The sequence below is a fragment of the Coenobita brevimanus genome, chromosome 111 (genome assembly GCF_032717465.1).
Source record: "Coenobita brevimanus isolate Jiangsu-jjx chromosome 111, ASM3271746v2, whole genome shotgun sequence".
Classification (NCBI taxonomy): domain Eukaryota; kingdom Metazoa; phylum Arthropoda; class Malacostraca; order Decapoda; family Coenobitidae; genus Coenobita; species Coenobita brevimanus.
The window spans coordinates 22,401,481-22,426,736 of record NC_137064.1 but is presented as its reverse complement, the minus strand read 5'-3'; positions in this window follow the sequence as shown (position 1 = coordinate 22,426,736).

The window sequence follows — 25,256 nt, the reverse complement described above, 5'->3', positions numbered from 1 at the left end:
GTATCGGCTAGATTTTGCACAGGGTAACTGGATGTACAGTACCTTGTAAAAAAGAAAGGATGATGTGATATATAGTAACAGCAGCAGGTAGGTAGCAAACGGATTAGGTGGCAAACGTCCAGTAGCCATAACTATTCTAGGAGGTAAGTAAAGCTTTGTGACTTGTTTCGGTTATTTCAGTATTTTTTTTTTTTTTAATGCTAGGAAGCAGGAACCAAAGGCCACGAGCCCGCAATAACTGTTCCTTCCAAGGGAAAAACAAAATACAAGAGAGAGGCAAATTCAAAATCCGATCATTTCGAGATGCCTAGACACACTGCGTTTGAAAGACTAGAGATCATAGCTAGCAGGAAATACAGAGGGAGACAGTCCCAGAGTTGACCTGTTGCATAAATGAAGGACTGAGAGTCACGGTTAACTCTTGCATTAGAGAGTTGGACAGAAAAGGGATGAGAGTTTGTTGCTAGACGCCCGTCGTAGAGGTGGAAGAATGCAAGCAGACAGTTCTGAAGAGCAGTGACCATTGAAGTAGCGATAGGAAAGAGATAAAGATGCAACAGTGCGGCGAAGAGACAGAGGTTGAAGGAAGCCAGCAAGAGGAGGAGAGTTAATGAGACGAAAAGCCTTTGACTCCACCCTATTGAGAAGAGCTGTATGTGAGGAGCCTCCCCACACATGAGAGTTGTACTCTACACAGGGGCGGATAAAACCTGTGTATAGAGTCAACAATTGTGCAGGGGTAAAGAAGGAATGGAATCGGAGTGTGAGTGTGTGTAGCTGCTGCTGACATCATATCCCGTTTTCATCCAGGTATGTTTGCTGGAGAGGGACGCCTTCATGTAATGGCACCAATAGAGCCGGGTGGTTGAGTTGCCCTGTTATACAAGCGTCCCTCACCTCCCTCCCTGTCCCTCCGAAGGAGGATGGTGGACTGCACGCAAGGGGTAACCACAGGGTTCACGTTACGATGAACCTGTGGCCAAAACAACTACAACAGCAACAATTAGTGTGGTAGTGAGTAAAAGTTCTGCACGAAAGTATAACAACCATTGTTCATTTTGAACAATTCAATCTCGTAATATATCCTTCATCCTGTCACCTCCACATCAATAATTTCTGTTGATTCGTAACAGAGGTTCCCAAGCCTTTCGCGGTAAATCCCCATTTTTGTAAGAAAATCTTTGATGATCCCCAACCACCACAACTCCCAAAGGAAGAATGTCTCCTCCCCCATTAAGAGTTATTTTAAATAACTCTAAATTCTAGAATTATTTGCCTCCATTTAGCATCACTTTGTACGGTGTAAAGGCAAGAAATCTAGCGGCATATGGAGACTTTTACACAAACACAAAAAAGTGGACATTTTATAGATTTGGTACTCTTACGTAGCATGAGAACTGTTTAAGGACCTAAATTCTGATCTTGCATTAAAAAGCACAGATTAAAAATGAAAGAGCATTGGACCATAATATAAATCAAATATATACCCAGCAAAGCTTAAATTTGGGTATTTTTGCCATTTTGGCCTTGATCTGTTTATTCCTTCCCCGAATCTGCAAATTTACCCCCATGGAGAAATTTCCCCATGTGGGAACCCCTGATCATCAATCTTTAATTCAATCCCAATCCCAGTTCCTTCACATACGCTGTCAATGTAAGTAATCCCTACTCATCTATACTCCTTCTGTCTTTACCAGTCTATATTCCATCACATACCTTTAGTCTCGTCCTCTTGTCCCATTAAATTTGTGGACTATCTCTTCCTCCTCACAACAGTTATTGATGAACGAAATTTCGGCAGTTAATAATAAAGGAAACAGCCAACATCTCCCGTTCCAAAAATCTTCATTACTCCATAAAACCGCCTAAAAATAGCATGTATAAAATGAAGTATCCGTCACGGTTTGGAAAGAGTTAAATAATACTTGCGCTCTATCAAATGACCTTCTGTAAATCCAACTGTATTTCTTTGTTATCACCTGCCTTTAGAAGGCGAAGAGATAATGTTTTTGCCTGCCCCTGTGTGTGTGTGTGTGTGTGTGTGTGTGTTCCCATTATATCTTATGAATGGCTTGAGCTATCAACATGAAACCTTCAGGTATCAAGATTTGGCCAATATCTTGACCGAGTTCGAAATTGGGCACTCGGGGTCAAGGTCAAGATAACCAAAATGGCCGCCAAAGGTCAACTTGTTTTTAACGGCCGCCTTCAGCACCATTGTATACATCTCATGAACGGCTTGAGCTATCAACGTGAAACCTTCAGGGTATCAAGATATGGCCAAAATCATGGCCGAGGTCGAAAATGGGCACTCGAGGTCAAAGTTAACATCACTAAAATAGCTGCCAAAGGTCAACTGGTTTTTATTGGCCACCTTTAACACCATTATATCTTATGAACGGCTTGAGCTATCAACATGAAACCTTTAGGGCTTAAAGATATGGCAAAAATCTTGGAGTTGGCCGACAGCATATTTTGGCAGGCAATTAGCATTCGGCTCCCGAATGCCTTTCTTTCTATCCATTTTGTCTCTGCCAACTTTACATCTAACATCTCCCTCTTTATCATCCTTCTCCTCCCTCTAAGTCTGTGTTTATCTGCTCTTCTTCATCGTTGTACAGCTTCTCCCCCTCATCGCCTCTTTACTCTTCGTTTTTCTCTTTCACCCTCCCCTCCTTCTTTCTTTCAACATTTACTCCTCCTACTGCCCTAGAAATGTAATGTACCTCCTTACTTCCTTCTCTTATCCTTTTTCCTTGGTGGGTTGAGGGAGCCTTCCTGCTTTTTTATCCTTGTCCTAAACTAATAGAACAGTTTTGTTAGTTGTAACCTTCCCTGTACCAAACAGCCGCCAAAGGACCAACAGGTCTGTTCTTGTCTGCATTCCTCCTCCTTCTCCTCCTAAATGAGTACGGTATGTGTTCATTTCTTCTTCATCCAACCGGTCTCTGTTATCCTCCTCCCCTTTATCTCTTACTCTTCTCTTTCTTGTATCTCCCCTCCCCCTTCTCTTCCTCTTCATCTCCCTCTTTCCTGATCTGCCTCCTCTTAATTTATTCTTTCTTCATTTTTTTTCGTTTTCACTTCCTTCTTTTTTTTTTCTCCTTCTCCTCCTCCTCCTCCCAACCATCCTCCTCATTCTCCTCTCCTTCCTGCTGAGTACGTGTTGTGTTGCTTGACTCACAGCAATCACACATATGTACCGACCACATGGGGATTGATGCACACCTGTCTCTTAACTTCTTCTTGCCTCCCATACTCACACGCACTACTATATCACACCCACACCCAGAATTATACCCTCTTCTTTCATGCCCACACCTTCACCCGTGCCCACAGTCACACTCCCGCCCACATTGCCAACACACACACACACACACACACACACACACACACACACACACACACACACACACACACATGAGCGCGCTCACGCATTAATATTTTCTTGCTTCTTTTTATATTGTTTTCTAAAAGACAAAGGCCAATTTAACATCACGAACATACAAGGGGGTATTGAGGAGTTATATGATGACTGACTCACAATTGAAGATATGAAATTTGTGGAGTCACTTAGAATAAGACCCTTACTCCCAGTTTTTAACACACTTCACCTGGTACACTCACACCCACAACCCCAGTCCCTACAACCATATCCATAGAGGCACAACAATGTCTGCCTCACTCATGTCCACACTTCACATCCACAGCCGCACAGCCTTCCTAAATTATACCTCACATCCACACTCCCGTATCAGTTTTACTCACATCGCATGCTGCACAGCTCCACCTACCCCATTCAGTTTTAAACTACACCCTTGTCTTGAATATTACACCCAAACTCTTTTAGTATCCACACAGAGCACAAAACCACCCTGCAAACTCATATCCCCAGTACTTTGACTTTTTCGTACTCACCTTATCTACTACACCTGTCGGACCCAAATTTATGGACTTCTTATGCGGGCTGATTGTAGCCATTTCTATCACTAGCACACACCTTGCAAACGCAGAGAGAGAGAGAGAGAGAGAGAGAGAGAGAGAGAGAGAGAGAGAGAGAGAGAGAGAGAGAGAGAGAGAGAGAGAGATTTTACACCTACTGCACACACTCGTACAGCCGTCATATTCAAATATCTACATTTTACACCCTCACTTAATTCATGTTCCTCCTCCACCCTCCTCTTTCACACCAAATTTATATGTTCACATTTATCACTGTTCCACACGTATCATTTCTCAAAACACACACACACACACACACACACACACACACACACACACACACACACACACACACACACACACACACACACACACACACACACACACACACACACACAAGAAAGGCAAGTGTTGATTTCAAGCATAGTTTTGTTGTAGATTCTTTTAATATACAACGCAAGACCATTAATAATGCACTGGCGCTCTTTGTGCATCTGTCTGTCAGCATTTATGTATGACTTTATATCTCCCCCATACAATACTCATCGCAACTCACCACCACCATGACACCTCACCCTACATTTCACAAGCACCCTAACTCACCACTCATTCCTAATAATATTGTTCACCGCCCATCCCTCACCCTACCCTTCACAAGCACCCTAACTCACCACTTATTCATGATTGTTCACCGCCCATCCCTCACCATTCACCACCTCTCCCTCACCATTCACCACCCATCCCTCACCATTCACCACCCATCCCTCACAATTCATCACCCATCCTCACCATTCACAACCCACCCCTCACCATTCACTACCCATCCCTCACCATTCATCACCCATCCACACCATTCACCACCAATCCCTCACCATTCACCACCAATCCCTCACCATTCACCACCTATCCCTTACCATTCACCACCAATCCCTCACCATTCACCACCTATCCCTTACCATTCACCACCAACCCCTCACCATTCACCACCACCCCTGGCCAGTACCCGGGCCTGTCTCTCGCAGCAGGTAACTCATCCACGCCTCACTTAGCTTCACTGGGCATAAACCTGCCAGGGATGTGACGTACGGCCACTGGTCCTACAACCTCCTCTCTCTCTAACCCCTCCTCCTGTCCTTCATTTCCTCAACCCTCTGTTCCTCTTCTTTATTTCCTCAACTCCTTCCTCCTCTTGTTTATTCCATCAACCCCCTCCTCCACTTCTTTATTTCCTCTGCCTCCTCCTCTCTCCTTTATTTCCTCAACCTCCCCCTCCTCGTCTCTATTTCCTCTTCCCCCTCTTCTTTATTTCCTCAATCCCCCCTCCTTCTTCCCCACACCCTATATTTTGTTCCCTTCGTAACCCTCACTCTACTCTACACATGTCCTGTCTTCACCCCTCTCCCCAGATGTTTACCCCTGTATCCTCCCCCCACCCCTCCCCACTCGATCCAGAAGTAATATACAGTCATTGTTATTACTCGGAACCCCTCTGTCCTAATGGCAACCGTGCTAACCTTACGATCCGCGTGCTCCCTAAATCTGAGGTTCGAATCTGTGGTGGCCGTTACTATACTCGCGGCTCAAGACTCTGAGGTTGCCATTATCGTACTCTGGCAATCTGCCATTCAAAAGTGCATTCCATTTCGTGTACAACATGAGACGCAAGTGATTCGTGTATAATATGTTCGTGTATAATAATATTCGTGCATAATATATTCGTGCATAATAATATGATTCATGTATAATATGATACGAAATCGGACACACTTTTGAATGGTAGTTTGCCAGGGTACGATAATGACAACCTCAGAGACCTGCGACGCGACTATAGGTGTCTTTTACTAGGTTCAATGTACGAGTATGCTTCGGCAGTTCACACACTCTGACATGCACAGACGTAACCAATATAACATTCCACGTGCACCGCTCCTTCTACACACACACACACACACACACACACACACACACACACACACATTAGTTTTTTTTGGAAAGAATGCCGTATTCTAGGTGGCATGGGAGACTTCGCAGCACCATATTCCTAGCATATTACACCATGAGAGTCTCTTGTATGTTGTATTATGGTCGACAGCTTGCATCACACACACACACACACACACACACACACACACACACACACACACACACACACACACACACACACACACACACACACACACAGTCTAATAGTTAAGTAGATGTGTATACCTTTGACTCTTTCTATGTTAGCTTTTACGTTACACTTAAATTTATTCGATCAGAATCATCCTCGTCGTCGCTGACTCTCTCTCTCTCTCTCTCTCTCTCTCTCTCTCTCCAGCACATAATTCGCTAGGGAGACGGTGCTACAAAATATCCACAGTTAATTACGATGCAGTCCTGGGTCCGATTCTGCACTGAACCTCTTAAGGACTGACACAGACACCGATGTTATTCCCTCCCTTCGCTGACTCTTGCACTACCCATCCTTCCTTTACCACTGTTCACTCTATCCTTTCCCCCTCCATCCCAGACTCCTTAGCCTTCCATCACTCATTAGCATCATTACCCTTCCCCCTTTCCTCCACCTTGTTGGAGTGTACGAGGGGTAATCCAGACTGCGGCCAGAGAAAGTCAACATTCCCTGAGGACGTTACTGCCACTTAATCCCTTCATTACCATGACATACTTTATCATTTTTTTCTTTGTATCCGCTGAAGAAATGTTATCTTTGAAGAGACGGCTCACAGTGAAAGGTTAATGCACGCTGTATATAACCCTTCACTTCCAAAAGTCTCTCCTAAAGTGAATAAAATCCTCAAGAATAAATTAAGGAATACGTCCCCAGAGTGATGTAAATGCTCGGAGGTATAGGGTTAGATCTTTCATTCTGATAACACGTTCTCCATTTAGTTCCTGCTGAATTCTTGGGCTTTTATTCAGTTATGGAGGGATTTTTTTTTTCGAATGAGAGGAATTGCCTATAGCCTTCAGTATCCCCTTCACTCCAAGATATCTCTCACTAGCTGAATGAAATTGCCTGGTTACAGCAGGATTAAAACAATAAATAGGTCATCGAAGTGAAGGAATGAAGATAGACATGTCTTCTGCATGATGGACTGTGTTCATGGGATAAATGAGCACATGCTTCCCATCCGTGTCCTAATAATAAATGGCCAAGAAACTGCGGTAGGCCTTCGAACTAGGAATTTATGTATATATACATGTATATATTGGTATTTCTTAAAATTTTGATATCTTTACAAAATTTTACAATTTGCGTTTATAGTTTAGAACAAAGAGCTGTTGAAATAAACTCGAGGTCGTAATCGGTCGTATTCTCATGTCTTTATGATATACCGGTATAAGCATTGGGCTCTGAGGGGTCTTTCATTCATAAATATAAACAAGTATGCTATATATATGTGGATAGGATACGAAATAATGTGATTCGTGAAAGATGTGGAGTGATGAAGACTGTGGACACCAGAATCAAAGAGAGTGTACTGACGTGGTATAGTCATGTGGAGAGAATGGATAACAATAAAGTGGTGAAAAAGATATATCTGAGCGAATCTGAAGGGAGGAGGAGACGAGGTAAGCCAAGGAGAAGGTGAAGGAATATGTTGGATGAGTGTGTGAGGAAGAGATATTTGGAAGCCGGTGAGGCTAGGGGACTGGCAAGAGATCGAGCTGGCTGGATGAATATTGTGAGAAGAGCATGATCTGGGATTCGGCACGCTTTTTTAGCGTGACAGCGTCCGGACTGACTTTATCGGATACGTTTATGTGAAGCTACAGAATGTGGTGAATGTTTTTGGCGTATCAGATAGAGCCTGGATTCCGAGGGTTTGCATGGTGTGCGAATGGAAGCGTGGCCCATTGGATTGGGCAAATGTGGGCTGTCTGGACATTGCTACTCCTCACCCTGCCCTAGGGTGGGAAAGGAGGTCCGGATGATGATGATGATAATGATGATATATATATATATATATATATATATATATATATATATATATATAGTTGGTGGCTTTCAGTGGACAGCGCTGAGGTCTTGTTATTTTTTAACAAAAAATTCTCAGCTATCAGTTAGGCAGACGTTTCGTAGCTAAATCAAGAAACTGAGTCCCAGAAACCAATGTGGACTATCCCTCCACTAATCTAAGAAGAAAACGGTGCCAGGGCACAGCAAACCCGTCCTCAGCAGTCATTTTGGTGCTGACGTATAAACACAACAGGATATCTAGCCAAAGATGCCACATGTCATATTTGGAATACATCGGGAGAAAATTGACGATTTTATGCTCATTTGATATTTTAGGCCCGACCCACCTGACACTGACCCCCCTATCGTTAAGAGAGGGGTGACCCCTCTGATGTAATGAGGCATGTTATAGGGTGCAGATTTGAAAGATCACCTTTAGATTTTGGTTTCATGTCGATATGGCGAATTTGAAAGGAGTTATGACGATAAAAACGATGTTTACCGTTTTTTTTTTTTTTTGGGGGGGGGGGGGGCCTAAAGCCTGGGTCTTGGCCCAATTTGGCCCAAAATTTTATCAGGTGATCAAAGATCATAGTCCATCATACCTGTAATTTTAGTCAAAATCGCACCGGTAGTTTTCATGTATAATTGTTAACAGACAGACAGAAAGACAGACAGAGAAATATAAACCGAGTGAAAACAGTACCCGTTCCCGAGCCCCTCGGGGGCGGGGACGGATAATTATTCTTAATTTATCTACACATTTATTTCAGCGTATGTCACCCCCTTTTTCAACCCTTTTCCCCACTGATTTATTACAGCTAAAATTCCTCCTCACCTGGCCTCCTGTCAACACATTCACTTTTTATGCCCCTTTCTTCCGCCGTCTAATTTGGGGCCCGATTTTTTATGCTCTCTCTCTCTCTCTCTCTCTCTCTCTCTCTCTCTGTTTTTGATGGTCTAGACTCTGGAGTGTGATTCTATGTGTACGAGACTGAGGGCAGTAAGACTGAGTTACCTGCAGGGAAATAATGGATGCAGAAATTAGCATGGCATCAACGATTATTTTTTTTTAAATCCTTTACTTCATATGATCCATTCATTCTGTTCGAGAGAGAGAGAGAGAGAGAGAGAGAGAGAGAGAGAGAGAGAGAGAGAGAGAGAGAGAGAGAGAGAGAGAGAGAGAGAGAGAGAGAGAGAGAGAGAGATGGAATAACGCAGAAATATACGGTAAAAAAAAAAAAAAAAGCTAAGGGAGCCTCTTAAGCCACTGAGAAATGGGATTTCAGTTGCTTTTCCCTTATCAGGCACAGGGACAAACAGACGTACCGGTACGGTCCCATGCAGCGCAAACAACTCCATGTTTGAATGGCGCGAAAAAAGTTAATGCGGGAGAAGACGTAGTGAGATGTGGGAAAAAAGAGACACGACTGAAAAGGAATTAAAAAATGAATGTAGCGCGAAAAACTATCTAGGTTAAAATATGTAACAAGAGAGGATCAGTGATGGGGAGGAGAAAGGGTGAGAAAGCAGGGGGAGGAGAGAAAGTAAAAAGTGGTAGGGACGACGAGCGAAGGGGAAGCAAATGTAGCAGCTGGGTGGAGAAAAGGGGAAAGGGGGATTAACTGAAGAGGAAGGGGATGTAGAAATAATGAAAGTACAGGTGGGAGAAAAGGAGTGCAAGGGAAGGGGACGTAGAAGTGGTGAAAGAAGAGGGAAGAGAAGAGAGGGAGAGGAATGAATATAGAAACAAGAGATACGGAGGGAAATGACATAGAAGGCTTCGTAGTACGCCATTCTTATCGATTTATTTTTCCTATTACACCTTAACAGTCTCTTCAGTGTTTCTGTATCACTTTAATATCGACATAGTTTCTATCACTAACATTCAAAAGGATATTGAGGTGTGATATTACAATAAATTGCTATGAATGAGGTGTTGAGAAATCTCAAAAGCCACATAGAAGACGACTCTTAATGAACATAAAGCACACTCCTAAGCTGAATTAAATTATTCAGCGACATAAGGACGACTTTAGTTTTAATGTTCATTACCCCTTAACCGTCCTTCTGCACAGTCATGTGGCATAGTTTCTATTCACTTCTGACTACCAGTGGCTGAAAGGAAGTTGCAGTGAGCCAATGGAACATCAACAAGACGTGTGATACCTTTAATTTCCGTACACACCACCGCAGTATTGTAAGGAGAAAAAACGTTACGGGGGCAGTCCACCCCTTGGGGGTCCGATTGGAGTTCATCACTGTGCAAAACCTCTATTTCCTAGGCAAAAGGAACAAAGCCCTTGTATACTGATGTTGTCCGAGACCCCCAAGGGCCGTTCCCCCTCACCGTGGGTGGGCCTCAGGCGTCCCAACTTCACTAAAATTTGGTTAAGTGAGGTCAACCGCTGTGAAAAATTTCGCTCCCCTATGTAAGAAAAACTACGGAGTTGTCCCCCCTGGGGACCACTTCCCTCGTGGAGCGCCGGGGAAGCCCCACCCTGCTTAAAACTTGGTGCGGTGCAGTCTTTCCACTATGCAAAATTTCATTTTCCCAGACAGTGCTGGTATGCTAGGACATAGATTTATAGGAAAATCTATGTCCGAGCATACCAGCACTGTCTGGGATCCACTGAGTGCAGCTCCCAGTGGAAGTTTGAGTGTTCTACACTCCCTAAATCCTGATCTAGGTGGAGGAGGTCTACCATTGTGTACATCCTCGTATTCCTAAGTAAGAATCTATAACCATACATAGCGGAGATGGCTGTGACCCCCGGGGACCGACCCCGTGTTGGAAACGACCCTTGGGAGTCCCACCCCCTCTAAATCCTGACCTGGGTGAAAGTCTACTAATGTGCAAAAAAATTCGTGTATCTTACTCCGTTCCACTAAGGCCCGGAGCCCATCGCTGAATAAGTTAAGTTCCTCAGCTAGTGACTGACTGACTGAGTGACAGAGCAAAAGAAAAACACTGTTTCATCCTACCTCTGTGGGTGCAACAAATAGATGGAAAGAAAGAAACTGGTAATGATATGAAATATTAAGGAAGAAACAAGTGCGAGACAACAGAAACCTAGTATGACCTTTGCCCAACTCCACTCCACAACGTACTGCCCTGCCCTTCCTGCCGCGCTACCTTCGTTTTGTTTTACCTGAACCGCAACTCACTGCCCTGTCTACTTCTGTCTTGCCTAACAATGCCCCTCCTTGCCCTGTCTTACCCCTACCCTCACTAACCATATCTCTTTCTTTCCTAGTATACTTCTATCCTGCCTTACCATACCCTACTCTACCAATGTCTTATCTCTACTCTCACTAAATATATCCTTCCCTTCTCCGCCAAACTTCTGCCCTGCCTCACTATACCCTGTCTCACCATGCACTCCATTTCCATATATAACCTCTACCCTACTTAAGCGTTGTACTCTTTACCTCACCTAACCATGCTCCATTCTGCCCCATGTCAGTAAGTTGTGCATTCACCCCGGCCTCCTGCACCCTGCCCAAATGTACTCCGCCCTTTCAAGCCTTGTCCCACCTCACCATGCTCCACCCTGCTTCATCCTGCCCAGCATTGCTCCGTCCTGCCTATGCCCCACCCAGTCCTACATGCCCCTCCCTGCTCTGTCCTGCCTATGCTCCGCCCTGCCCTGTATTACCTCGAATTGCTCTGCCATAATAATCCCTACATTTCCGTCCTTGCACCTTCCCCCTTCCCCCTTTTACAATGTGACTCTTGTCTATACAGCGACATACAGGCCTTCCATTTTACACACACACACACACACACACACACACACACACACACACACACACACACACACACACACACACACACACACACACACACACACACACACACACACACACACACACACACACACACACACACACACACACACACACACACACACACACACACACACACACACACACACACACACACACACACACACACACACACACACACACACACACACACACACACACACACACACACACACACACACACACACACACACACACACACACACACACACACACACACACACACACACACACACACACACACACACACACACACACACACACACACACACACACACACACACACACACACACACACACACACACACACACACACACACACACACACACACACACACACACACACACACACACACACACACACACACACACACACACACACACACACACACACACACACACACACACACACACACACACACACACACACACACACACACACACACACACACACACACACACACACACACACACACACACACACACACACACACACACACACACACACACACACACACACACACACACACACACACACACACACACACACACACACACACACACACACACACACACACACACACACACACACACATTACTCTGGTATAAAATGAAAGTAATCACATAACCACACATTTACTTTTTCACTAACTCGCTTTCATATTACGAACTCTTACATCAGGATAGAACTGTGGTTAAGAGACGATAAGAAACGTTAATAAAGAACTACATAATCTTCATCATCCTCATACTCATCATCATCATCATCTCAGCCCTTTGGCAGTGGTGGGTTTCAAAATAGTAATTAAAGTCGTTAATTGCAAACTAGTTTAAGTACAACACCACGTTCTTTAACAATTTTACCATCGTGGGTACCTTCAGTGCTTAGAAAATTTTATGATGCCAGTCGAAATACAATAAAAAACAGGTAGCCTAAGTCGCAGGCATATGGTTAACCCTACTTCGAATTAATTTGGGCTCGATCCAGAAACATGATAAAGCTGGAGAGCACTCATCAGTGTCCATCTTATATGGTCAGGCTGCCGTATGACGGGTATATAACCAGCCTAAGTCCTTTGTGGCATAACACGATGAACAAACACAAAAGTACCGGATGCGGGAGCTTCACTGTCCTTTGGTTACTACCTTTGGTTTTGTGTGGTGTGGTGCGGTAAGGGAGATTGATTTTCTGTGGTGTTATGTGAGTGGGTGGTATGGTGTGTTGTGTACTGAGAAGTTCATGTGCCTCTTAATGACTGGAAGCTATGTGCGCACGGCACATGACGAGGAAATGAAGGAAACAGAATAACAATGGAAACTCACAAAAGTACAAGGCAGGACTTGCCTTGTGTTTCTTAGGCTGAATCAGTTTTTATAATAACCACGTTTAGGGACGAAGAATATACATATATATTTTTTGTCAATACACTCGGTAAAAAAATAAAAAGTACGGTAGCAGCTTAAAGTAAAGCCATACGCACATCCCCGCTAATGCCATTACACCAGTCCTGAATGAGACAGCCCTGGCATACAATAATTATGGACGGTGGTTATTAGCACCGAAATGATGACATGTGATGGAGCGTGGCACGTGGGAAGTCAGCTGGGTTTTAATGTATTTCGTTATCAAGTGTACAAATGCATAAAGTATGAAACATCAACAACAGTGAAAACAATGTAGTTAACCCCTTTACTGACAACAGCCTGCCCCTAAGCTGAATGAAATCATTCAAAAATTGACTAGAATGGCACTCGGTTGAGCGCATACCCCCGCCATCAACATCCATGCAATATTCACTGAAAAATTTACGAAAATGTTGAAAAACGCCCTATCTCGCAATATTACAGAAAGAGAAAAAAAAATTCTGGATCCGCACCTTTATCCGGATCCGCACCAAAGTTTATTGGAGTCTATTCTGGGCCAAGGCCGATTCTTCTACCAAGTTTCGTGGAAATCCGTCCAGTAGTTTTTGTGTAATCTTGCTCACAAACCAACCAACCAACAAACAAAGAAACGGACAGGGGTGAAAACATAACGTCGCTGGCGGAGGTAATAAAATTTAAAAATGTACTCCGGCCGAGTGAGTAAATTAACACAGAAAAACCAAATGAAGAGCAAAGAATATGTTCAAAGTCGGAAATGTGGGGGAAAAAATGTCTAAAAAGGTGAAATATTTCATTCTCTCTCTCTCTCTCTCTGGTCAAGGTAAGGCCACATTGTAAGGATTCGTTACGCACGTGGGAGGGAGGAAGCAAATGAGAGGAGGAGAAGGAGGAAAATAGAGGGAAAAGAGTGAGAAGGGGGAGAAGGGAGGGGAAAGGAGGGAAGGAGAGATGGACGGGGAGAGAGGGAAGGAGGGATGAAAGAAGGGCGGTGAGAGAAGGAAGGGCGGAGGGAAGAGCGATGACACAGGGAGAGAGGAAGGGAAGGGAGGAATTAGGTTGAAAAAGAAGAGTGAGGGAAGAAAACAATAAAATTTAATAAGAAGAAAAGTAGATACTGGAGGAAATGGAAAAAAAAAAAAAAAAAAAGGTTTGTTAATTCTTAGCCAACGCACCCCACTTCCACCACCACCACACCCTGATACTTTGTACCGTTTCGTTCCACCTCGCACATTTGATTTCGTATTTCATTACTTATTTCCCACTCTCACATACTTCCCATTTTATATACCCTCTCCGCAGTTTTCCTCTCAGTTATTACAGTTTTTTTACAGTTCTGTTATCTTTCCCCAATCTCCGTCTGAATTTCTGCTTTCGCCTTTTTTGTTGTTGTTGTCTTCCGCTCTCTCTTATTTGTATCAATAACTCTTCCACAATTTTCATTTTGCAGTTACTCTACATTTTCCATTACTTTTCACTGTATTCTTTGCTCACTACTCATCTGAATTTTGACTGTGCACCCTTCCAAAAATCGCAAAAAGTATGCTAAAAAAGAAAAAAAAAATCCTGCCTCGAGTTCAAGTATATTATTTCACGGTTGTCGACCTGGTTAGCGTCTCCCCTGCTGCACACACGTTCCCAGCTGAGCAGTCTTTTATTATGATAAACTTTTTGCAATGTACGGAAGAACGAGAGACTATAGTTGGTTTCTTTGCAGCAAACGGAGCTGGGCACTCCTAGTGCTTGAATATTAGGCCGTGGTTGCATTAAATTCATTGCGCCTTAGTTAATGGGTGAGAATAAGTATACTTCTTCACTAGTCATATCGTCAGCTGAGCTGAAAAGAATTAAGGATTTTTGTTAGTTTAGAACAAATGTGCTGCAATATTCAAATATCTCATTGCCACACCACACAGGCCTGTACACCGCCACACCAACACTGACACATCATATACACACGTCATATGGCCACACCTCACTCTATTACTATCTATCTATCTATCTATCTATAGCCCGACGCCCTAATCCCGCAAAGGGTGGCCGCAGACAAAACGCCTCCAAGTCGCTCTGTCACCCACCATTTGACTACCCTCCTCCCAGCTCACTCCCCCCTCCCTCATATACCTCTCAACTCCATCCCTCCACCTCATCCTCGGTCTACCTCTCCCTCTCCCTCCCTCCACCTCACCTACATACACCCTCTTAGTCAGTCTTTCATTCTCCATTCTCTTCACATGTCCAAACCACCTCAATGTATTTCTCCTAATCTTCTCAACCACATCCACATACACCCCACAGCGTTCCTTCACTTCTTCATTCGTCAACCTGTCCCTCCACGTCACTCCACATGCTCCTCTCAAGTAACTCATTTCCACTGCTCTCACTCTTGACTTGTTTCCCTCTTGCAAGGTCCATGCCTCGTTTCCATACGTCAGGGTAAGGATCACAATACTATCATGCAGTGACTTCTTAACTTCCATACTCACCTCCCTATTTCTCATCACTGCTTTCAGTGTACCAACAACCTTCCTTCCCTGCTGTACCCTTTCACGCACTTCATCCCCCAAAGTTCCATCCTTACTCATCACACTACCCAAGTACTTGAATGCACTCACATTCTCCATATCCTCACCATCCAATCTCACTGCACACTCTGTGACTTCATTCCTCTAAAACACCATAACTTTACTTTTGTTTACATTAACTTTCAGATTCCTCCTCCTACACACTGTCCCAAATTCATTCACCAAACCTTGCAACTCCCACTCATCTTCACTCAACAGTACTGTATCATCAGCAAACAGCAACACCGGAAACTTCCAAATCTCACCCTCATTCATTAGAGCCACCCCCACATCCACTGCCCTACCCTGCACGTCCTTTACAACCCCATCCATGTATATATTAAACAGCCATGGAGACATCACACAACCCTGTTTCAGTCCCACATTGAGATCAAAGAACTCACTCTATTACAACAGTGAAAAACCTTACGTTGTTACATTTCATGCTGAAACATCTCACACTGTTGCACCTCACACTACCACAGACTACACCTGACAGCCAAACAACACAATGCCGCATAACGCACTCCAGCATTTCCTCTCTGCTGCGGAAGAGATTTTTCTAACCCCCTGTTTAAAATTCGTAGCAATTTTTTCACGGCCATGCAAACAAACAGGAGGGATCAAGTTATCTGTTTTGACCTTAGTTAAAAGTTTGTTTATAGAATGAAACGAAGAGAAGTCCGTAAGTGTAAAGTAAGCAAGAAAAACTGCTCATGAAAAAAAAATATCGTTACGTACAACTAATTGCATATCACAGCTTGGCATTTCTCTACCGTTGCTTTAATAAGTTTTGGATTAGCTTTCCTTGGCTCTTTTCAAAAGCGGGTATTACTTTTATGCTAATTGCTGTATGATTATCTGACGGTTGCCAAAGATAAACACAAAGTCGTAAGGCACGCTATACAAGTATGTGATCTGAGTGTCGAAAACTCTCTCTCTCTCTCTCTCTCTCTCTCATCAAGCCATCACTCATTATACCCGCTACAATTCCGCGTCCATCTCTTCCAAAACTATACGGACATTTCTCTACATAAGAGCTCAGTCATTGCCATCTAAAATTGCTCATTAACGCTTCGCAATTTACGTGGTGTACTGGAACGTAAAAGAAGACTTAACCCCTTGAATCCCAAGATGTGATTTAAGTGTATTCGTGTATACAGCAGACGATTTTATTCAGCTTAACCCCTTGCATCCCGTGATGTTTTATTTAGTCTATTCTTGCTACCTTGTGTTGATATGTGTAGCTTTAATTTAGCCAGGCCTTTCTGTACTGGCCTTGAATCAGAGTCAGGTCATATGGAATAATGTCACTGAAATAAAAAGGCATCATCGTAGCTTATCATTCCTGTCCCCAGGACGTCATTTCCATTTTATTCAGATTAAACTCTTCGGTACGGTGACTTTTTTACATATTATTATTACTAACTCCAAACGATTATGTATAGTTTAAGAAAACTCTGTCACACGGAATGGGTTGGTGAATGTTCTACGAAACCCTGTCTAAGCTGTACAAAGTGTCTTAAGGCAGCAAGAATTATGTCAGCAATCATGAATTACTCGTAACATGGGTTTTAAATAAAATCAATGGGAGTTAAGGACCTCACGTCCGAAAAACGTTAGTGAACGGCAGCCATACAAAGCGGTCCCAGATGCTGGTATGCTCTCACACTTAAAAAATACGACATAACTTAATGGGCTGAGAGGGCACCCTAGCAGCGCAGGGGGTTAATGAGGCTATAACTAACCTCCCCGTCCGAAAAGTGTCTAGTTTTGTTTTCGCATAACGGCAAGAAGAACAAAATAATAAGGGGTATGTAAGATGGTCTCTATACAGGTACGGTAAACTGATATGCTTGTGTGCAGTTACCAGGATAATTATTAATGATCATACAAGAAAACAGGATCCCCAGATTTGTGTGTTTAGAATATGAAAATTCCCACAAAACCCTTTTAAAGGCCTGTGTAGAAAAAGAAAAAAGGGAAGAATAAGGTGCCTGGAGCTCTTGATACAAGGAACAAGTTTGAAGTGAAGTGAAGAAATACAGGAATGGTGTCAATTTGTAAAAAGGTTTGGATGAAAGAAAACACAAACGGATGATGTAATTTAGTACACACTTGGATGTGGATGCCTGAAAATGTATACGGTACATCATCTCGGGGTGGGGGGTTATTTGTCTGGTAACTCCTGACGTTATCCAAACTGCCTGATAAATATGATGATATTTCTTGGTGTCTATTTGATAAGCATTTGTTGTATGCTGAAGAGTGCTTGTGAAAATCAGTTCACTACGATGACGTCTCTTATATAATTGGTGCATTTATATAGCTTTAGGATCGACATTTGGAACTGGAAAATAATAGATAATCAGTTAACCACTGTTGCAACGTACTGCTTCTTTTATCGTTACCATCTCCGGGCGATTTTATTATACTTGAATAATGACCTTTTTAATGGGAGGGAACAGATACAGCCTTCCATCTCTGTCTGTCTGTCTGTCTGTCTGTCTGTCTGTCTGTCTCTGTCTCTGTCTGTCTGTCTGTCTGTCTGTCTCTCTCTCTCTCTCTCTCCTTTTCCCCACACAGTCCCGTTACTCTTCGTACAGGCAGGCGGTGCTGATGTGTCGGATTTCAAGCCAGAGTCGACGATGTTGTCCTAAAATGCTTTTGTTATGGCAAGATTACAGGCATGAAGGCTCAGTGTCTCACCTCTCACTCATTCCACCATCAGATTAATTATCCACTAAACCATACAGTACTTACGGCCTCATTCGACTTTTGCCTTGATCCAGAATCATTGTTCACGCTTTTTGATACTATAATTCCTTGAACATATGACTCATCCCATCTGCTCTCTCTCTCTCTCTCTCTCTCTGTGTGTGTCTGTCTGTCTGTCTCTCTCTCATTATGATTCATGCTCCCACATACCTGTCTCACATTTGGTTCATACTTCATCTATTTTTAGCACCTACTCTTGTGATATGAGACCTATGAGTCATCCTTCCAAACACCCTCATTCTCTCATTCCCCCAGTCTGGCTCATTCCTCCCGATCCTTCTCTCGCACTTTATTCATACTCATCGCTTTTGACTGCCACTCCCTCAGTGTAAGAGCCAACATCCTTCACTCATTCATTTGTAATTTATAACTTACACACCTTTTTCCTGTACCTTAACTCACCCTCTACCTCTATTTCTTCATCATATTTGACGTCCACTTCCTCAGCTTTCCATACACTCCATCACCCTCACTCGAAATTAATAGTTCCCAGTTGCTGCCCCAAATGGCTTTTAAAATTTACCTGTTTGAGGAGCACCGAAACTTTACTTTCTTCTCAGCTGCTAAACAAATCATGGTATATCAAACAGTTTTAAAACTGCCATGAAAACTGCCCTCCAGCAGTACCAGACTTTTCCTATAAAGTGTCAGATTTAGCAGAAAAAGACAAAAAATATTACGCTGGGCACGAACGGAGCTCCAATACTTCTTTGCTTTCAGATTGCCTATTAGGCCCTACAAGGCATGTCGTACTTTTTGGAAATGCCATAAGAACTTCATTCCACTGGTACTGGTAATTTAAAAAAAGGGGTGGGGGGATGGGAGGTAAGTGTAGGCGAAACCTGACCTAACCTAAATACTTTAACTAATGAGTATGACTGTTCGAAAATTCAACATTACCGCCTCTTGTGAGTTGGTTAATGATGGTCACACAACTATGACATCCTCATTCAGAGTGTTCCTCCTTCATCAAAATAAAACTGTCCAAAAAGTGCGAGAATAAAGTAAAATACATCATGAGACTGAAGTGACTAAGCGCTTCAGTACATCATAAAAAATAAAGTAAAATACATCATGAGACTGAAGTGACCAAGAGCTTCAGTACATCATAAAATAGTTTGGAGGTACAAGCTACGAGAAAAAGAAATGACATCATACAAGGGCTACCATACGTCCATATTTCTTGAACGTATCCTACTTTTTCTTATAGTTCGCGAGGAATTTCTAAATATTTATAATCGTCCAGGATTTTGCATGTTTTAGATTTCACCGGAATTTTCCATGTGGAATTGATAACACTGTAGGAGAAGTTTAGTAATAAGATATTTCTTCTTGAGAAGAAAGTTGAGATTTGCACGCTAATTCATTCCTAAACTGTTGAATCACTTTTTAATGTGAACTAGTACCGTACAACAGCCATCACCTATGGCTCCACTTGATTAAAATTTGAAGAATAAAAATAAAAACAATAATCGATTCCACAAAACTATCAGATACTTGAACACAATGTTATGCACAGCACATGACACATTAATGCAGTGGAAGTACGTCAGTAACTCCCCATCCCCTCACACTTTTTAGAGTGTCCTTTTGTAGATACGGTACCATTACATCATACTTAACTTTTGTTATCAGTTCAGTAAAATGGCTTTTTACCCTCCACCCGACAAAGACAGAGAAAGGTACTGTTATCACTGGGATCAAGATTAATAAGTGGCGTAGAGATTTCGTTTCCCGGCCAGAACTCAGAAACTGGCCTATTCACAATGGAGTCATGAAATTTCACGTAGTTATGCTTCTTATAGTGAACAGGTGCCTTTTGATAGGTAGAATGCTGCGTCTTTTTTTTTTTTTTTAAATAATAAAAAAAAAAATCACTGTGCTGTAAGTGATTTTTTACATTTCGATGTGCTTTTTCTTCAGTTTATATTTCAGTCCTTATATTTGTCTTGATATTTACTCGTAAGATTCAGTCTGCACACTTTACAATGTTACCTCTCTCTCTCTCTCTCTCTCTCTCTCTCTGTGTGCATTTTTCACCTTCGAGTAGTCGTTATCCTTCACCGGAATATCTTAAATGAAACAGGCAAAGGGGAGCCAAAGGAGTGTAAGAGATTAACTATGAGTGTGTATGAAAGTTAGATGATGGGGGAGAGATGGAGAGGCAGAGCAAAAACAAGGTGGAAAGAGAAAAGATGCGAGGGAGGGTTGTGTGTCCGGGGAAGAGGGGTCGTTACAGAGTAGGGACAGAAATAAAGAGCCTCTATTTCTGTCTATGCACCGTCATTTTCATCATGATGTATCGAAAAAAAAAAATGTTTCGGTGAAAAGCAGTCATGCTCAGGGTGCAGCTGTGTCAACGTGCTGTTCCCTGATTGTATTTTCTTTCATTCACCCTACTTCCACTCTCTTTTCTATCTCCATTTCTATCTCCTGCATGTCATGTCTTTTTCGCTGTCGTCCCCTGAAATTTGTGGAAAGAAAAAAAATGTCGGAGTCTACAGTGTAATTTTGCAAACATGCTTGTCACTGATTCTATACTGTTTCATTCTTCCCGCCTATATTCTCTTCTCCCTGTTTCTCCGTTTCTCTCCTTTGTTTCAGGTTATTTTTACCACGATTCTCGCAAAACTGCAGAAATTGAGATAGGAGAAGGTCGTAGAGGCAGCAAATAAACACATTCATCATGGTTCTCAGTTTGGTTTTCTATTCTCAGTTTCCAGTCCAGTCCTTGTCGGGTCCTTTCTGTTTGTTTTAATGCCTCGTTGTTTTCAGTGTTATGCACTGAAAATTTCTGAAACAAAAGACATATGGGAAGCTACAAGCGAGTGTAATATTGCAAACAAGCTTTTAATTAATCCTACATTTTTTCATGCTTCTCTGCTTCTTTTCTTCTTTCTTCTTTTTCTTCTTTTGTGCCATATTTTCACTGTCATCCACCGAAAATTGAGGAAGAAATGACCGGGGAAGAGTCGTGGAACCAGAATATAAACGCGTCCCTCATTGGTTTATAGTTTATTTCCCTCTGTTTTCTCCGTTACTTCAGTATTTCCTGGGTTCTATTTTGTTGTTGTTGTTGTTTCTGCTGTCATCCAATGGAATAAACATTTTTACGAACGAACTTCAAATATTCTTCTGTTTCTACTTCTCCCCTCCGCTTCTCCCATTCCCTGTTCCTCTTCCTTGTTTCCCTTGTTAACTTTACTCTCCTGGAGGGGAAAGACCAGGTCAGGAGGAAGCTTTTAAATATGTTTTTTCTTGTCTTCTTGCTCCTTCCATTTATTCCCTTTGTTCCTCCCCTTGCCTGTTCCATTCCTCTATATGCGCTGTTATATTTGCTATCATATCCTCCGAAATATCTTGGAAGAAAAAGACCGGGTCATGGAATAAGCTCCTAAACTGAGCTCTCGTGCCTTACCGGTACCCTGCCATTCCGCACTCCAACCTAAATACATAAGAAGAGAAGATAAATGCAGGAGGCCAGTTGGCCCTTGCAGCTCCTAACAGAGTAACTGAATTACTAGAATGAGATAAGGATAGCAAAGATGAAGGCTCTCCCCCGCCCTTTAAACCCTCCAGCCGAAGCCGGCAGAAAAGAGAATGAACAACACGCAGTAAAGTAAAACTGGCGTGGACATTTTATGGGAAAGTATGAATGGAGAAGAAAGAGACTATCATAGTATTATCTGAAAAGGAAAAAGAATGAGTTAATACTGGTTACAATTTTTTTTTTTTTTTACGTACCTACCCTTTATACGTCATATGCTTATCCAGCCTATGCTTGAAACTCTCAGTGAAAGGGGCAGCAACTACATCACTAGGCAGCTTACAGTATTCCATTCTCTGCTACTGTACTGCCAAACCAATTTCTACAAATTTCTTTACTAAAACGGAATTTATCTAGTTTGAAACCATTACTTCTAGTTCCATCCTGTATGGTTACTTTAAGTACCTTGCTAATATCTCCTTTATTTAATCCCTTCATCCACATAAGCATCTCAATTAAGTCTTCTCTTATACTCTACGCCTTTCTAGTGAGTGCAGATTTAGTCTTCTTAGTCTGTCTTCATATGAAAGTTCGGAACATCGTGCATCATTTTTGTCATTCTTCTCTGTACATTTTCTAACGAATTTATATCCATTCTATAGTACGGACACCAAAATTGCACGGCGTAGTCTAAATGTGGCATTACTAATACAAAATAATGTTGCAATATTACTTTAGATGTTTTATTGTTAACGCTTCGCGAAACAAATCCTAGGACCCTATTTGATTTATTTTTCGCACTAAAACACTGTTGCCATTCTTTGAGGTCTTTCGTATCCGTAACTTCTAGATCTCTCGCATTTAGATATGCTAATTTCTGTTATCTAAGTTGTATTTAGTATCTCCAATGGTCTTGTTTGCGTTAAGTACTTTACATTTTTCGGAGTTAAATTTTATCTGCCAGTTTTCAGACCATTTGTATGTTACGGCAATCGTCAGTCGAGTTAATGATAAGTCCTATTTTTGTGTCATCGGCAAATTTGCTAATACTGCTAGTGATTTCTAAGCCTAGTTTATTTATAAATATCTAATAAATAATAAGGGACTGATTACTGATCCCTGTGGTACACCCCTAGTTGCTAATCCCCAATCCGACTTAGTTCCATTTATTAATACTCTCTGCTTTCATCCCTTCGGCCAGAATTCTATCCATTTTAAGATACTGCCGTCTATATCGTGTGCTCGAACCTTTCTGACTAACCTTTCGTCCGGGACCCTACTAAAAGCTTTACTAAAGTCCAAATAAATCGCAAGCTTTATCGCTATCTACCGCCTCATAGACGAGAAGAATGATGACAAGTTTGTGAGGCAGGATCGTCCTTGTCTGAATCCGTGCTGACTTTTACTTATCAGATTAAATCTTTCTAAGTGTTCCCTAATTTTATTTACCAGAAATGACTCTAGCATTTTTTCCTACTATTGACGTTAGACTTATCGGAAGATAATTCGATGCAGCATTTTATCATCCATTTAAAAATGGGCACAACGTTCGCGGTCTTCCACGCCTCTGGAACTTCTCCTGAATTTAAAGAATCATTAAATAATGTTAAAAGTGGCTGACATAATTCTTCTTTGGTTTCCTTTATAATGTTTACATGCATATCGTCCGGACTTGGCGATTTTTGAGGTTTTAACTTATTGATTTCTTTCAATACGTCCTCCTTACTAATGGTTATTATACTAAGAATATTGCCAGTATTATCATTGAAAATATTTGCTGCTTGAGGGACCAGGTCTAGATTTTCCTCGGTAAATACTGGTACGAAATAATTACTTAGGAGAGAATACATTTCTTTATCATTAGTGTTAATGTTACCTGATTCTGTTCTGAAAAGTCCTATCCTATCCTATCCAACAGGAACATTCCAAATATTATAGCGCCAACAGGACTTGGCCAAGTTTTCACACTGCATCTTATCCAGATCATGAAGATAAGCGAATAATAAAAAAGGCATTATTATCAGAAATAAGACTGTATGGTTGTATTGTGACTTAAATTTCATCCGTCTCTAACAAAAGCCATATTTATAATAGAGTTTAAACCATATCTTACAGCAAAACAAGTCCCGATAAAAGTACAATATTATCAGAAGTATGTATTTGTGGCTTAATTTTTTTCTCTGAAGTATTTATCCTAGTCTGGTTGTGAAGTGAGTGGCAACTATGAGTTAAAAAAAATAAAATGCAGTAAACACCAACAATCTTAATAACAGCTTAAAGGAAAAATGTTTCATGGATAAGGGCCTTGACCTTGTCTTTCATCTCTCTCTCTCTCTCTCTCTCTCTCTCAGGTAAAGTTCCAAACCCTCAGTTATTGAGTTCTTTCACTGGGCAGGGTTTACAGGCTGGAAGAAATTGTACTCTGGTCTGCAAGTCTCTTTCCCATGGTGCGGTTGCCTGGTCACTGTTCTTGGCCTTTGGAGATGTGTCTCTTCGCCCAGAGTATCTACCTATGTTTCGTGACCCATCCTAGGTCCAACCCAGCAGGGTAATTCTTAATTATTGTCTTCGTCCTGGCAGATGCGTTGTCTGTTTCCAGAGTGACTCCCTTGCAGCCTTGGTCAGTAAGGAATTTCACACCATCTACATGTACAAAGGCCCTATTACGGCCTTCGTTGTGTGTTATCCTACACCCTGGCATCTCGTCAGCTACTTCACACACCCACTGAATTTACGCAACACACTGCAAGGTACACCCTTTCATAAAGTCCAGGTTGCTCACCAATGATGCGCCGCTGGCGTGAAGTGCCACTTGTTTACATCCTGCCTCATTTTCCTTACGTTTTCCCATCCTTCGTTGTCTTTTCAACTTTTTGATTCTCGCCCAGAACTTCAAAGTCGTCTTCCTCGGATGCGCTTGCATCCTTCTGAGATGCAAGATTCCCATAATCGACAATGCCGTTTGTGGCCATCAACTCATGTCGAGACTGCAGGACAGGTGTATCGTCTCCATTCTCCTTGCTTGGTAGGCAGTCCTTTTCGTCGTTTGCAACAGCCATTACTCTCTACTGATGATGCTTAATGTGATGAGCTGAGGGAAGAGGTCAAGAGTCTGACTTCCGTTGCCCCAGGGAGCGCCTAATCCAAGCTGAATGGAGAGGAGCGCGCTGCCCCCATCTCCAAACTCCACATGGTCAGCCCGCGCCATCGTGTAGTGGTAACCGTGTCTGATCTCTATCTGGAGGTCTTGGGTTAGATTCCCGGCTGTAGTGTCGAAAACTTTCCACATATGTACACACGAGTAATGTGT